This window comes from Plecotus auritus (genome assembly GCF_963455305.1).
Source record: "Plecotus auritus genome assembly, chromosome: 2".
Classification (NCBI taxonomy): domain Eukaryota; kingdom Metazoa; phylum Chordata; class Mammalia; order Chiroptera; family Vespertilionidae; genus Plecotus; species Plecotus auritus.
The window spans coordinates 2,007,914-2,020,369 of NC_137771.1; positions in this window are offsets into that span (position 1 = coordinate 2,007,914).

Consider the following 12,456-nt stretch of genomic DNA (forward strand, 5'->3'; position numbering starts at 1 on the left):
GGGCAGACCTGGCCAGGCTGGTCGCCGTTCCGCCGTCGGGGTCGGGTGGCGGCCCCCACGGGCTGTGGGCCAGTCGCCGTGCAGCCTGTTCAGGGTTCGCCCGTTGTTGTTTTTTCCAAATCCTTTAAGGGCTTCTGTGCTGGGTGGGCGTGCATGGGCGGGGCAGCCTGTGTGTGTCCTTGGCAGCGAACGGGAGGGCGGAGCTGGTCCCGAGCCCCCCCACGCACTCCCACACCCCCTCCCAGGGCCGGTGCTCGCGCCTCGGGTGGAGGGCCGGGGCGGAGGGCGGGCAGGAAGGCGTGCCTCCCTTCCACGTGGGTCCTGTCTGCCATCAGGGCCTGGAGCTGGCTCCCCCGCTTACCCCCCCGCCCACCCCCCCACGTGGAGCAGCACCAGGAGCCTCCTGAGCTGGATTCAGAGGGGCGGGTGGCCGTCCCCTGCTGTCCCCACCTCTGACTCTAAACCTGCTCCCACGGCAGCACCAGGGAGTGTCTGGAAACACGCCCCCCGCCGGGAGGCAGAGCGTGCCGTGGAGCACAGCCGTGCCCACGCTGCGTGTCCGGGCACGAAGGACACAGCGGTTGCCTGGCCGCAGGGCCAGCTCGGGGCCTGGCACGTGTTGTTGAGCGGATGCCTGAGTGGCTCCTTCTGGCTCCTGGGATCCGGAGCCGTCCCCTCGGAGGAAAAAGAGCTTTGCAAAGTCGAAGCGGCATTCGTCGTTCTTGTGGTCACAGCCTTCTCCTTCTGGAAAGTTCCGCCGGGTCGCGGTGAGAGCTGTACAGGTCTGCACGGGAAGAGAGTCTGCGGTCCAGCGGGCTTGGGGAACATCGGGAGGAACACGATGCAGCCGAGGCAGGGCTTCTCAGGGCCTCTCCCCGGGGCCTGACCCCCCGCGAGCTCCCCGCTCCCACTCATTCCTGCCCGAGAGAGAACCCTTCCTCCCTGCACGCTGAGAAACCCCGGACACGACCTCGGGGCTGGGCGTCCCACACGCCCCGCTAGTGGCAGACGGCTTTGGGCATTTAAATTCATTCAAACGCACGGGAGCTGAACACTCGCTTCGTCACCACAGCGGTCGCCCGTGGCCAGTGGTTCCTGCGGAGACCGGCCTGGACCGGAGCCCATGGCCCCGGAGCTGCCGCCCCCCACGCCCGTCCGTCCGTCCGTCCATCCGTCCTGGAGGGTGGGGTGGGAACAGCTGGTAGTGACCCAGCGTCTGCCACGCACAGAGGCTGTGCTCCGGGCCGCACACGGCGTCTTGTTTGAAGCTCGGGAGACTGTGCCCAGCCTGTGAGCGTGGGATCGCACCCGGCTGCCTGCCCTGGCTGGCATGGCTCCATGGTTACAGCGCCGGCCTGTGGACCAGAGGGTCCCAGGTTCGATTCCCGGTCAAGGGCATGGACTTGGCTTGCAGGTTTGATTCCAAGCCCCAGCCGGCTGCGGCCGTCTTTACGTTCTTACTGGTTTTTCAAACTTGGAACGCATGTTTGTGAGCAAGTCCGCTGGGCGCTGGGCACGTGGGCGTAGACCCGATGCGCGTTACCATGTGCCCGTCGTCCTGCCCTCGGTTGGCGCAGCGTCCATGCTGCCCACGAGCACAGAAGCCCCGGAGATCGTGATGCGTGGCAGCTCAGCAGGACTCGGGGTGCGGGGGACGTGTGCTGGGTGGATGGCTAAGTGGGGCTCGGCCGTGTGTGTGGCTGTGCCTCCCCGCGGATCCAGAACCTGCGCCGAAAGCGGGAAGAGGACTCGGCCCAGGAACGTCAGGGACGAGGGGCCGTCTCGGACCCCCTCTCATTCCCGTTACTCCCCTGCGTCCGCCCCCCCCCCCCCCCCCGCGCTGTGGACGAGTGACCTCGAAGGAACGGGAAGATGGGGACAAGAAGAAGGTGTTCTCTCCCCTCCTCCTCTTCCTTCTCCCCCTCCTCCTCTTCCGCTTCCTCCTCTTCCTCCTCCTCCGCTTCCTCCTCCTCTTCCTCCTCCTCCTCTTCCTCCTCCTCCTCCTCCGCTTCTTCCTCCTCTTCCTCCTCCTCCGCTTCCTCCTCCTCTTCCTCCTCCTCTTCCTCCTCCTCTTCCTCCTCCTCCTCCTCCTCCTCCGCTTCCTCCTCCTCCTCTTCCTCCTCCTCTTCCTCCTCCTCTTCCTCCGCTTCCTCCTCTTCTTCCTCCTCCTCCTCCTCCTCCTCTTCCTCCTCTTCCTCCTCCTCCTCCTCTTCCTTCTCCTCCTCCTCTCCCTCCTCCTCCTCCTCTCCCTCCTCCTCCTCTCCCTCCTCCTCCTCCTCCTCCTCCTCCTCTTCCTCCTCTTCTTCCTCCTCTTCTTCCTCCTCCTCCTCTTCCTCCTCTTCTTCCTCCTCCTCCTCCTCCTCCTCCTCCTCCTCTTCCTCCTCCTCCGCTTCCTCCTCATGCAGGTAAAATGTGCAAAACGGAGATCAGGACAGTGGAGTTTGTTTCGTGTGGCGCTTCCCCGTTCCGGGAAGGAGGAAATACATATTCACGCACAAGCCATAAAACATGAATTATACAATTTCAGCGATTCTGCCTCCGCATGGAATGCCCTCGCATTTGCATTTAAAACTGGCATTGCACGCTAGAAAGATGAATGGCAAAATCCATGCTAATAATTTAAAATGTAAATTGTTCTTTACTCAGAATGATCGATGCCCCCTAACAAATCAGAATGGCGTGGAAGGCGGGGGAGGTGTGGGCAGGAAAGGGTGCCTTTCAGGAGCTCGCATCACCCCGGGCCGCTCTCTGAAGGAGAAGTACACGCTGCTTTGCGCGGGGCCTGGCGGGCGTGCGGCTGCGCTGGCCGGGCCTTCCTGCCCAGAGCTCGGGCCGGGCCCGCAGGCGGTTGTCTGTGCCCCAGCCCGGCCGCTCCTCTCCCCCTGAGCGTCTCTGAGGTTTCTCTGCTGTCGGAGGGCGACTGTGTGAGGATCCTTCTTCCTGCGCCACAGCCGACAGTCCTCCTGGGCTCCTGCCCTCTGGGCCCAGGGCATGGCCTTTGTGTGTGGGTCAGCCGGGACATGCCCAGCTCCTGCCCACCCCGGGGCTGCACCCGTGTGCCCTCGGGCGCTGAGGAGCTGATGGCAAAGGTTCCTCCAGTGTTTCTGTTGCTGTGGGACCTCCTGTCTCTGACGGGGTCTCCCCCAGGCCTGCTCAGGTAGCTTTTGGTGCGTGTATGCATGTATTGTGTGCATGGTCAGATGCATGGTCAGATGGATGGATGGTGGGTGGACTGATGAACGTATGATGGTGGATAGAGAGAGGGATGGATGGACAGGTGAACAGATGATGGGTGGATAGAGAGAGGGATGGATGGATGGGGGTGGATGGATGGAAAGATGAACGTATGATGGTGGATAGAGAGAGGGATGGATGGATGAGGGTGGATGGATGGAAAGATGAACTTATGATGGTGGATAGAGAGAGGGATGGGTGGATGATGGGTGGAAGGATGGATGTATGATAGCTGGATAGAGAGAGGAATGGACGGACAGGTGAACAGATGATGGATGGATAGAGAGAGGGATGGATGGATGGGGGTGGATGATGAATGTATGATGGTGGATAGACAGAGGGATGGATGGATGATGGGTGGAAGGATGGATGTATGATAGCTGGATAGAGAGAGGAATGGACGGACAGGTGAACAGATGATGGTGGATAGAGAGAGGGATGGATGGATGGGGGTGGATGATGAATGTATGATGGTGGATAGACAGAGGGATGGATGGATGGGGGTGGATGATGAATGTGTGATGGTGGATAGACAGAGGGATGGATGGATGGGGGTGGAAGGATGGATATATGATAGATGGGTAGAGAGAGGAATGGACGGACAGGTGAACAGATGATGGATGGATAGAGAGAGGGATGGATGGATGGGGTTGGATGATGAATGTATGATGGTGGATAGAGAGAGGGATGGATGGATGGGGGTGGATGATGAATGTATGATGGTGGATAGACAGAGGGATGGATGGATGGGGGTGGATGATGAATGTATGATGGTGGATAGAGAGAGGGATGGATGGATGGGGGTGGATGATGAATGTATGATGGTGGATAGACAGAGGGATGGGGTGGATGATGAGTGGGACTGGACAGATGGATGGGTGATGCATGAGTGAATGAGAGCCTGCTCTGTGACGGACACAGTCCTCGGTGCAGAGGAGCCATCGGAGAACAGAACAGACAGCCCCTCTGCCCCATGCGAGCGCCCAGAGAGCGAATGAACCAGCAAACGAGGGAGTGACCCCAGTGTCTGTCCCAGGAAGAGCTCATCGAAGTTGGTGGGGACCAAGCAGACCCCCCCACATGCGGGCTGTGCAGTGGGTGCTGTGTGCTGTGGGAGGAGACCCAGGAGCTCCGGGCGCAGAGAAGGGGCACGTCCAGCCGCGGAGACGCCTCAGGAAGGGGTGGGGTGGGTGGGACGTGACAGGAGGAGCGGCAGGAAAATGAGAGGAGTTGGGCGCCCCTGCGGGCCGGGGTGCCAGGTGCAGGGTGATGGCTGGTGGCGGGTGAGGCCTTGCTCAGGAGACAGGGCGGGGCCTGGCTGGAGCGGAGGGGAGTAAGGACAGGGCAGGCTGTGGGCAGGCTGGGGGTCTAGGAGCTACACTTGGTCCCTAGGAAAGGGCCAGCTGAGCGCGTTGAGCCGGGAGCCATCCTCTCCCCTCTTCCAGCCCCAAGCAGAGACACACTAGAGACCCAGCCTCGGGGTGGGGGGGGCGTGTCTTCCAGGCACGTGTGGCCCAAACCCATGAACGGGCCCTCGTGGTGGCCTCCGTCTCGCCATCACTGTCCCGGGAGCCTCGCTGCTCACTCGGCGAGTCCGCGCTGAACCACGGAGAAGAGGATGGGGGTGGCGCTTGGGGTGAGGACGCAGAGGTGACCTCTGCAGCCACAGCGGCCAGACCTCCCCAATGTGAGGCCCGGAGCTTCCCGGGCGAGGCCCTGAGGTCACAGAGGCCGGGACCAGCCCCCACCCCCCAACCCCGGGGCCAGCCCCCCCCCCCCGCCCCGGGGCCTGAGCATCTTTCTCAGCCCCACAGGGGTGTTTTGAGGGTCAGATTAGATAAGGGGGTGTGCCCCAAGCACGCTGAGGGCATGGTTAAAACAATAGTGATGATCCTCCCTGGGGACTTCCTTCCCATCGTAGGGGTGGGGCGTGGAGGGGGAGGGTCAGTATAGAGAAGGGTCCCTGCTCTGGCCCCTCCGCTCCAGGACCTGCCGGCTGACAACCTGCTGTGGGGTCAGATCAAAGTCCCTGCCAGCTGCCCCCCCCCCCCCCCAGTCCCAGATCACTCCTTCACTTACTTCCTCGTGGCTCTGGGCGGAGGCCCAGGGAGGTGGGCCGTTGCTTGGCAACCCAACGCGATGGTTGTCTGGTGGGTGGGCCGGGTCTCGGGGCGATGTCCTGGGCTCCGTGGACCCCCCACGGGGCTGTCTTCTCTGCTTCTGCCACGGGGTTTGGACAACTGATCGCATTTTTCCTGGGAATCTGACACTGGCTCCCAGCCCCGATTTATTTAATAGTTTTCAAATGCGTCTAATGCGGCAGTAATCAAGCCCGCCGCGGACTCCCGGCGATGGCGCTGACCCCGTATTTCATTCCTCACTAACCTTCCATTTCCGCGCCCGACCTCTCTCGGTGAAATATTTCAGTATAAATAATGCCGTTTTGCAAACACATTGCCCTGATTACTGTGTAGGGCCCTGGTTCTGCATGTGTGAAAGTCTCTGAAGTGCGTGGTGATTTGTTCCCCTTCCTGGTAATTGCTGTTTTAGAAATAGCTTCCTCAGACGTCGGCCGCAAATTGGCATCTCCCGACTCACCGCCGCCTGCCAGTGCAGCTGCTGGTGGGCGCCCTCCGCCGTCACGGGCGCAGTCCCAGGGGCGGACGCCCCGGCTGGGGAGGGGGAGGGGCAGGTCCCCCCCCTCCGTCCACGGGACCCTGAAGGTAGCTCCTGTTGAGGTGCCAGGAGGGAGGAGCGGGTGCGCTGATTCCCTCTGACCTTGAGGCTTGGGAGGTCAACAGCTACATCTGGGGCCGGGGATGGCCTGGTGGAGGGGGAACGGGGGGAGAGGCTCGGCAAAGAGGTACAGCTGTGGTCCTGCCTGGAAGGAGCTTGTAAACATGGTCCCGAAGGAGCCCTTTCCTTTAATTTCCAACATCAAACCTGTGTTGGGTGCCCCCTGCTGGCTGTGCCGCGCACCTGCAGCCTTTGCCACCAATTGTCCTTTGTTGGACCGCTTTGTGGGATTACAAAGGGATGGAGTCTCCACGGGAAGATGTTAGCATCCGGGAGGACCCCCTGCGGAGCCCTGGGAAGAGGGCCTCCGGTGGAAGACGGGAGCCAACCCAGAGCCGTGCAGATGCCCAGCAGGACAAGGACCTGGCAGCCCCGCCTCTCCGGCACAGATTCCTAAGATGCACGTCTGAGCCGCCGCTCCCACTGGTGTCCCCCCAGGAATCCCAGGACAACACCCCTCAGAGTCATTCTTTTTCTTTTTTAAAAATATTGTTTTATTTCAGAGGGGAAGGGAAAGGGAGAGAGATTTAGAAACATCAGTGAGGAGAGAGAATCAGTGACCGGCTGCCTCCTGCACGCCCACCACTGGGGATCGAGCCTGCAACCTGGGCATGTGCCCTGACTGAGAATGAACTATGACCTCCTGGTTTATAGGTCAATGTTCAACCACTGAGCCATGCAGGCTGGGCCAGAGTCCGTCCTTCCTTCCTTCCTTCCTTCCTTCCTTCCTTCCTTCCTTCCTTCCTCTCTCTGCCCACCATTCCCTCCTAGCACTTGCATTTCTCCAGCCTCTGGACCAGGTGTCCTCAAACTACAGCCTGCGGGCCACATGCGGCCCGCCGAGGACATTTATCCGGCCCGCCGGGTGCCGCTGCCTGTCCTGCTTAGCAGCCGACTCGTACCGGGCCCACAGTGTGCATAGGAGTTTGTTCATAGTTGTTTTTTTAAACTATAGTCCGGCCCTCCAACGGTCTGAGGGACAGTGAACTGGTCCCTGTTTAAAAAGTTTGAGGACTCCTGCTCTGGACCATTGCTGACCTCACCACCTGGGCCCCAGCAGCACCTGGCCTGCAGCTCCTGGAACCTGCACCTGCAGGAGCAGCAGCAGCAATTGATCCTGTGTGTGATCCTGTGTGTGATCCTGTGTGTGATCCTGTGTGTGATCCTGTGTGTGAGTGATCCTGTGTGTGATCCTGTGTGTGAGTGATCCTGTATGTGATCCTGTGTGTGAGTGATCCTGTGTGTGATCCTGTGTGTGATCCTGTGTGTGATCCTGTGTGTGAGTGATCCTGTGTGTGATCCTGTGTGTGAGTGATCCTGTGTGTGATCCTGTGTGTGAGTGATCCTGTGTGTGAGTGATCCTGTGTGTGAGTGATCCTGTGTGTGAGTGATCCTGTGTGTGAGTGATCCTGTGTGTGAGTGATCCTGTGTGTGATCCTGTGTGTGATCCTGTGTGAGTGATCCTGTGTGTGATCCTGTGTGTGATCCTGTGTGTGAGTGATCCTGTGTGTGAGTGATCCTGTGTGTGAGTGATCCTGTGTGTGAGTGATCCTGTGTGTGATCCTGTGTGAGTGATCCTGTGTGTGATCCTGTGTGTGACCCTGTATGTGATCCTGTGTGTGAGTGATCCTGTGTGAGTGATCCTGTGTGTGTGATCCTGTGTGTGATCCTGTGTGTGATCCTGTGTGTGATCCTGTGTGTGAGTGATCCTGTGTGTGTGTGATCCTGTGTGTGAGTGATCCTGTGTGTGAGTGATCCTGTGTGTGAGTGATCCTGTGTGTGAGTGATCCTGTGTGTGATCCTGTGTGTGATCCTGTGTGTGATCCTGTGTGTGAGTGATCCTGTGTGTGAGTGATCCTGTGTGTGTGTGATCCTGTGTGTGATCCTGTGTGTGATCCTGTGTGTGATCACTGACTTGCAAGTAGAAACTATGTGGCTAGAAGACCAAGGCCCAGGGCAGCCAGGTGACGGACCCATGACAATGCCAGCACACACCTGGTCAGCGGCTGTGTCCGGCTTTGAACCTGGGCCTGGTTGCCTCCATGTGTGACACAGCTGCTCTTTCCGGGAACGCTCCCCCATGGTGGATGCCTGCTCATGCTTAAGACCAAGCTCCAAGTGTCCTCTCCTCCAGGGAGCCCTCCTGGCTTCCCTCAGGGGGCTGCCACACCGTCCTCGGGCTCTCGGGTGCCCTGGGCTGCTCTCGTCCCGCTGGTGGGAGGACGTGGCTCCGTGCGTGTCCACTGCCCGGAGGCCCCGGGGGCAGGGACAGGTCCGGTTGCCTCCCATGTCCGCAGCACCGATGCGGCTCCCGCATGGCTAGGTGCTCACTGAAGGCTCCAACAGCGACCGCAGGAGTGAATGACCCATGGAGGGCAGAAATGCTTTGCTTCCCTCTCTCGCTGAGACCAACACCCTTCTCTTCGGAGCGTGTGGCTGATAGGTGGACCCAGTGGGAAGGGGGCTGCCCATGTCATGTATGACGGAGCCCTTTCCCTGGCCCTGGCCCATGGCTGCCGAGGAAGGGGCAGGAGGCCAAGGGCTGCTGGCTGCCCCCCGAGTAGCCATATCCGTAACGTGGGGAGGCTGCTGGGGGTGGGGAGAAGGCAGGAAAGAAAGGTGGGGTCTTGCCTGCAGGCTGTGAGCAGAGCCTGCTAATCTTCGGTTGCTGTTTTGAGCCATTTGGTGCTTAATTTCCACAGAAGGTTAAGAGCTGAGAGGAAGGAAGAGTCAGTGGGAATCTGTTACGCTCCCGGGTAACTCCACTGACATGTTTCTGACGATTGCTCTACCTGGGCGTCTGGAAAGCAAGCGAACCGAGTGGCTGTGCACATGCTCAGGTGAGTGCACAGGGGCGGCCACAGCTGCGGGCTGGCGGGGGAGCGGCGTGCGCAGTGGGAGAGGCCCCCGTGAGTGGCCCCACAGGGCCGGAAGCCCACACGGGGCTGCTGGGCTGGCTCTCCGATGCCAACTGCAAATGTGACCAGCCCCTCCCTCCAGGGGCCGCTCTGCCCGACCAGGCTGCGTCCCAGACAGCGGGGAGGGCACCTGCTAAAAACAGCATGAAGGCTCCCGGGGTGCAGACCCACCAGGACGCAGTGACCTTCTTGGGCAGGCGGTTAGGAGCGGGACTGGGGGCCTCGATGATGTCGTCTTGTGTTGACAACAGCTGAGACGGCCGGTGCCCTTGGTCACTGTCCTGGGGTGAGTCACGTCCGCCCACGACTCATGTCCCCTGGGACTGGGGGATGGGACCTTGTGGAGGAGCAGGGACTTTGCAGTGGTGACCAGCTGGGACGAGGCCACCTGCAGTGGGGCGGGCCCTGATGCCAACAGGTGGTGCCCTTCCGGAGAAGACACGGACCACGGGGAAAGGCGTTGCTGACAGAGGCAGGGATTAGAGTGATGTGGCCATGAGCCAATGGAAGCTGGCGGCTCCCAGAGCCAGGAGGAGGCAGGCAGGTCTGGCCTCGGGGTTGAAAGAGTCGGTTTCAGTAGTTTAAAGCACCTCCTCTCCACTCCTCCTGATGGGGTGCTGTGTGACCGGAGAGACCCAAACACTACAGATGATTGTAGACCATGCACGCTCGCCGGAGACCATGTGTGCTGGCTGCAGATCTTCAGGTTGGTTATGACCATGCATGTTGATTAGAGGCTATGCATGCTGGCTGGAGACCATGCATGTTGGCTGTGACTATGTATGCTGACTGGAGAACACACATGTTGATTGGAGGCTATGCATGTTGATTGCAGACCATGCATGTTGGCTGTGACTATGTATGCTGACTGGAGAACACACATGTTGACTGGAGGCTATGCATGTTGATTGTAGACCATGCCTGTTGGCTGTGACTATGCTGACTGAAGATCATGCATGCCTTTTGGAGACCATGCGTGTTGATTGGAGGCTATGCATGCTGGCTGAATATCATCCATGCTTCCCCCTGGTATTTTTTGGTGAGACTAAATTCTCCCAGAACTGTTTGCCTCCTGGCCCCAAGCCTTCCCGTGGTGCTGAGAGCGCGTTTCACATCTTCTGACAAATCCATGTGTTCTTCACCAGCCGCAGCTGGAAAATGCCGACACCAAGCAGGCTCTTGCAGGGAAGGACTCGCCCACTTCACTGTGAGCTGAGTGCCCTCCCCTCCCCTAGTCCCCTCCCCTAGTCCCCTGGGAGCCAGCCTGGCTTCTCCTCTGCGGGAGTGGGTGCTTTCACCCTCCAGAGCTTCCTGGGGACTCTGTCAAGTGAGATCTCCAGCATCAGCTCATCCGCAGAGAGAAAGCAGACGGATGGATGGCCGCCTGGGGTTGGTGTCTGGGGCGGGGGTGGAGGTGATGGCTCATTGGTAGGGAGTGTCTCTGGGGTGAGGCAGTGTTCTGAGGGTGGTGGTGGTGATGGCGCTGCGATTCTGGACTCGAACGCTTAGTGGGCGAATTGTCCGGCAGGTGGACTGCATCGCGATGGCGCCGCTTTCAAGCAAAGGACATGCGCTCACTGTGGCATCAGCACCGTGGCCCCCCGGGTGGCCCCCGCCTCGGCACTGAGAATGTCTGGAGAAGGTTTTTTGAATCCTCACCTGAGGGTATGTTTTCTTATTGCTTTAAAAAAAAGTTTTTTTAGAGAGAGAGCAAGAGAGAGAGAGAGCTAGAGAGAGAGCTAGAGAGAGAAACATTGATGTGATAGAGAGACACTGGTTGTTTGCCTCCTGTACTCGCCCCAACCGGTGAGTTAGCCCACAACCATTGTGGTGCTGGGACGACACTCCCCCGACTGCGCCATGGCGGGCTGTTTGGGGAAGTTCTCGGGGGCCTCACGCCAGCACGCTCCCAGGACGCCCCACGGGAATGGCCTGGCCAGGGCTGGGCTGGGGGAGCTGGGAGCGGGTGCAGCTGCTCAGGGCAGGGTCCCTGGAGCCCAAGGGCCCCATTTAAAACCCTGGCTCCCGCCCTTACTCCATGGCGAGGCCCGGAAAGGGTGCGATTTCCTGAGCCTCAGTTTCCCGCCGGTAGACGTGAGGATGTTTATAGAAGCACACCCGCATGACAAGCCCTGGTGTGGGCTCGGGCTCGGGGACAGCCTCTCCCCCCTCGGTGCCTGCGTGGGGCCACCCCGGTGGGTTCCGGACACTCGCCCCGTCTTTCCTCAGGCGTTTCACCGTTGCTGACGCCAAAGCCACTCGTCCGGGGACCCTGGCGCTGGCGGTGCTCAGGGACGGAGAGCACGCAACCCCGCCGCCGGGCACGCCCAGGGTCAGGTGCCACCTCCTTTACCCAAAGGGGCAGCAGGCGCTGGCCCCGAGGACGGCGGGCACGGGCCGTGGGCGCAGCAGCGGGTGGCGTGTCTGCAGAGCCCGCGCTGTGCCCCGGCCTCTGTCCACTCGCTCTTCCTCTGAGACGGAGCCGGGGATCGCCCTGCCTCCCTCCCCCCAGGGCTCGGGGTCCCACTCAGATGAGCCGACGCTTCCTGGGGCCTCTCCCACCCTGTTCTCAGCGTCCGGTGAAAAGCCTTCGGTCGGCATCAAGCCTGATGTCTCCGGGGAAGCCCTTAAATTAAAACCACAGACAAGGAACACCGGAATTCGAGGTTGAAGAACAATAGTCTGATGTAGAAATCAATTCATCGTTATTCCGAAGCCTTTGTAATATCTGATTGTTAGTCTATTTTTAGAAATAGGTTTTTATTGATGTCAGAGAGGAAGGGAGTGGGAGAGAGACACATCCATGATGAGAGAGAATCATGGATCGGCTGCCTCTGGCACACCCCACACCGGGGATCGAGCCCGCAACCCAGGCCTGTGCCCTGACTGGGAATCGAACCTGGGACCCTTCAGTCCACAGGCTGACACTCTATCCCAGGGGTCCTCAAACTATGGCCCGTGGGCCACAGGCGGCCCACCGAGGACATTTATCCGGCCCGCCGGGTGCCGCTGCCTGTCCTGCTTAGCAGCCGACGCGTCCTGGGCCCGCAGTGCGCATAGGAATTTGTTCATAGTTTTTTTTTTTTTTTAAAACTAGAGTCCGGCCCTCCAACTGTCTGAGGGACAGTGAACTGGCCCCCTGTTTAAAAAGTTTGAGGACCCCTGCCCACTGAGCCACATGGGCCAGGGCTGATTGTCGATATTTGTATGGGCTGGGCCGGTGGACGTCGTACGCGGCCCCGTTGAAAGGCAGGCGAAGGCGGCGCCCTCTTCCATAGACCACGGAGCCGAGAGACATCCTAGCAAAGGAAGACGTAGGCCTGACCCCTGGGAAGGACGCTGGAGGCGGCGGAGGGAGGGATGCGGGATCCCAGAGTCGGTCCTGGTGGCTGAGGGGGGGCGCGCTGCTGGGCGAGGAGACCAGCGGCCCTGCCTGGCCCCTGCTGGTCAGGACAAGGGCAGGGCCGCGGTTCAGACTCTCCGTCCTGCTCCCTCGTCGGCTCCCTGT